Source organism: Bidens hawaiensis, unplaced genomic scaffold (assembly GCF_021521415.1).
Source record: "Bidens hawaiensis isolate Kalapana, Puna unplaced genomic scaffold, B.hawaiensis_p1.1 tig00009196_1, whole genome shotgun sequence".
In the NCBI taxonomy this organism is placed as follows: Eukaryota; Viridiplantae; Streptophyta; class Magnoliopsida; order Asterales; family Asteraceae; genus Bidens; species Bidens hawaiensis.
The window spans coordinates 987,252-991,528 of NW_027491680.1; positions in this window are offsets into that span (position 1 = coordinate 987,252).

Here is a 4,277-nt window from a genome sequence, read left to right on the forward strand (position 1 = left end):
GGCTTGAGCAATAGCACCTGTGTTATCACATATTACGTCGATCATTTTCCTAAACTTGGAATTAGATCGAGGTTGGCAATGAATTTCATCATCCAAGCAAATTATGAGCGAGAAGCATCTCGGTTATTTTGGAAGTTAGCGTCAGTGTAACTACTTACAATGAGCTCCTCTTCCACTCCTCCAAACACGCTTACGAGACGTTAAGTCTAGTGCATAATAAAGCATACATGACAGAGTCAATCGCTGAAGCATATGGAATTGCTTGCATGTGCTTTGTCTCAATGTCCGTTGCCGGAGATTGCGATTTGCTAAGACAGTTCTTTTAGCAATGAAACAGCTCTTATCTTGGAGTTGTCCATTGAGAAGCGTGTCATGACTTTGCTTATGTATGTACTATGACTTAGCCCTAGAAGTCACTTAGATCTATCTCGGTAGATCTTCTATTCCCAGAATATACGTGGCTTCTCCAAGATCTTTCATTGCAAAACAAGATTCCAACAAGTGCTTAACTCCCTTAAGCATAGGAATGTTGTTTCCAATGATCAGTATATCATCCACATACAAGATGAGGAATGATACAGTGCTCCCACTAGCCTTTATGTAAACACAAGGTTCATCTTCATTTTTGATAAAACCAAACTCTTTGATTTTCTCATCAAGTGAATATTTCAGCTTCGAGATGCTTGCTTAAAATTCACTTGCTCCCTATTGCCCGACCTTCGGGGGGTTTCTCAATCAAGTTCTAGACTTGATTTTTAAGAATAGATTGCATCTCGGCGTTCATGGCATCTCGTCATTTCTCGGATTTCGGATCCAAGATTGCAGATATGTAGTTAGTAGCTTCGTCGCCAGACTCGGCTACTAATAAGACTTACGGACCATCCAGATGCCATAGGTATCTGGGATTGGGTGCGAGAGTCATAGTACTCTGCGAAGGCTCGTGTTCATGTCTGATGTATCAGCAACAACAACTTGTTGATCAGACACTCTAGCTTCTCAGCGGTTGTTTGTGGTTCTTGAATTCCTTCAAGATCGACAAAATAATCTCTAGTTCCACGATCGAAAAATTCTTTCTCGAGGAAGTGGTCTTTCCTTTTGATAGAAATCATATTTGTATCCAGATGAAAGAAGTAATAACCGCTTTGGTTGTAGTATTTGACGAATGCGGGAGGCGGTCATAAGGGTGAAACTCCAAAGGGAGTGAGGCAAGTTGGTTCTACACATCATCGATCAAACCATGTTTAGCAAAGTTTGATTCCTCCTCTCGCTCACGCCTGGGGTGTGCCAGGTGGAGTGAGTTGTGAAACAATTCCACACTCTTTTAGATGATTGATGAACTCTGAGCTGAGGTAGTTTCCACCTCGATCTGATTGAAGTATCTTAATGGTTTTACCAAGTTGGTTTTCCACTTCGTTTTGAAACTCTTTGAACATTTCAAAAGTTTCATGCTTGTGTTTCATAAGATACACCAAGCATATCGACTATAATCGTCGATAAAAGAAACGAAGTATCTTTCATGGTTTCTAGTTATGATTCTAAAAGGTCCACATACATCAGTATGTATGAGTCCTAATAGATCACTTGCTCGTTCACTTTTATTAGTGAAGGAGTCTTTGGCGAGTTTGCCAACTAAGCAAGATTTATAATCGTCAAAAGAGTCCGGTCCTGTGGATTCAAGAATCCCTTTGGATTGGAGTCTTTAACTCTTGCTTTGCTTATGTGGCCAAGTCGGCAATGCCATAGAAATGTATCATTGATGCCAGTTCTGATACATTTTGAAAGATTATATATACGTTATTATTAGTTTGAACATCAATCTTATATATATATCATTTCGAGGTTTAGCCTCAAAATAAAAGATATCATTTAAGTAAGCAGAAATAGCCATGCCATTAAAACATGTACTTAAAAACTTGTTCAAACAGTAAAGAAACTGAAACGATGTTTCTGGTCCAACCAGGAGCATACTAATAATTATTCAAATGAAAAACTAGGCTAGATGGACAAGTAAAATAAAATACTCCAGTTTCCAGAACTGGTACTCTCTTCTCATCTCCAACGATGAGTTCCATGCTGCCTTTATTCAGTTTCCTCCACTTCTCAGACTCCTGCAAGACATTAACGATGTGGTAACCACATCCAGTATCAAATACCCATGTGTTGCTAGAGACAGTGAATAGTTCAATAACGTGTATGGAAATACCTCCAGAAGAGCCTTCACCATTGGCTCTCTTCTTCTTGATCTCAGCAAGGTACTCGGGACAGTTTCGCATCCAGTGTCCCATTTGGTTGCATCGGTGGCACTGGCGCTCCCCAGGGAGTCAGGGGGCGGCGGGTGGCATCTTTGGAACCCCTTTGTTAGCATTGGTGGTACGAGGGGCGGCAATGGTAACATTCTTCTTGCCTTTACCCTTATAACCCCGTCTCTTGGGATTAGGCTTCTTGACACCAGCAGATCGAATGGTCAAAACTTGATTGGTCCTTGAAGGAATGTTCATCTCAGCCGTCTTGAGCATGTTATGAAGCTCCGGCACTGTCTCACCCAACCATTCATGTTGAAATTCATTACGAACTGGTCGTATGAGCTGGGGAGAGAGTTGAGAATGAAATCCGATGCCATCTCATCGGGCATGGGATAATCAATTTTCTTGAGCTGACCGATGTGCCCCTTCATCTTAAGAACATGAGCACTGACGGGAGACCCCTCTGCCATCTTGCAACTGATGAGTTGTTTCATGGTGTCGAAACGTTCTTGACGGGCTTTTTTCTGGAACATGCCTTTGAGTTGCTCAAGCATCTCATAGGCACCAAAGTCTTCCAAGCCTTTAGCAAGCTCAGAAGTCATGGTGGCTAGCATAATACAGGAGACCTCAGCCGAGTCATCCTTATGCTTGTCAAGAACCTTTCGTGCAGCGGCTGTGTTGTTTTCAGGCTCATTTGGAACAGGTCTATCGAGAACATACAGGCACTTTGCCATGGTTAGAACAAGTCTTAAGTTGCGGTGCCATTCGATGAAGTTGGTACCGTTCAGTTTATCATTCTCAAGGATAGTCTTAAGGGCGAAATGAGAGATTTCGTTTGACAACATCTGATTAATTAAGCAAAAGTAAATTTAATTAGTATTTTCGACGTTGTAGTCCTATTATTAATGACCCAATAACATTAATTAATTAGGAGTATGAGAATCTGGCTTCCAGTTATTAAAGGCAGCTGTAGCACACAACATTAATAAGTGGTTAGGCAGACCGACAACGATTGTCAATTGTGAATAGAGCACAACTCTCGGTTATGAGACCTATAGAGACAACGATTGTCTGTATAGATACGTTTAGCCTCATCTTTGCCAACTTTAAGTCTCCAGACAGCTTTAGCACATAACAAGAGAGTAAAGTAATAGTTGTCCTAGTACCGTGACGTGTGAAAGGGCCGGATGTGTCAACGAAACGCTTTCACCTTGATGGGATAGGCTAGAAAACAAGTGCGGTGCTGTAGCTCCAAACACTCGAAATTTCGCAGTATGCCTCAAGTGTGACTTGTAGTAGGATTGACATAAACTATTGGTTTTAAATTGGGAATAATTTTAAAATTACCAAATAGAGTAAAAAGTCAAATTTTTACTGTATTTATTATCGGGACGAATTGATGAACCCTTTCATCTCTCAGGACACTTAGTTTTAAATAACCTATTAAAAACTAAGTTTGTAGCGATACGACTAACCAATTTTAAGTTATAATAACTTATTAGTTTTGGAAATCAAAACGCTTTTAATTTGCAAAACAAAATCGGTTAATAAAATGTTTATTTTCCAATTTATTTGGTATTAGGTTGGTGATATTATAATCCTATTATAATCAAACCATGCAACCACAAATAGCAAATAACAAAAATATGTAAATCCTTTATGGCCAAAAGTTGATCGGTCTCGCTAGAGCCAATTAGGGAGACCGATCGGGTCAAGGGGTCACAACACAAACAACCACAAGGATGGACTACGCCGTGCATCCCGTCGTCTTGCCCGAACTCCCACTAACTCCAAAATGGTTCTCGAGCTCGTCCTCGGTTATCTTCGCGTCTTCTTAATTACAAATTTATAAACTAACATTAATATGTCCTATTACAAATTTGGACCATCTTAATGGCCAAAAGAAAACCAAAAATTAAATAATAACCTTTTTACAACTTTTGAACCAACCATATGGCCAAAACAAGCTCAAATACCAAACACAACCAAACAATCACATAGGTCGGGGCCGGATTTACATATTTACAATAAGCG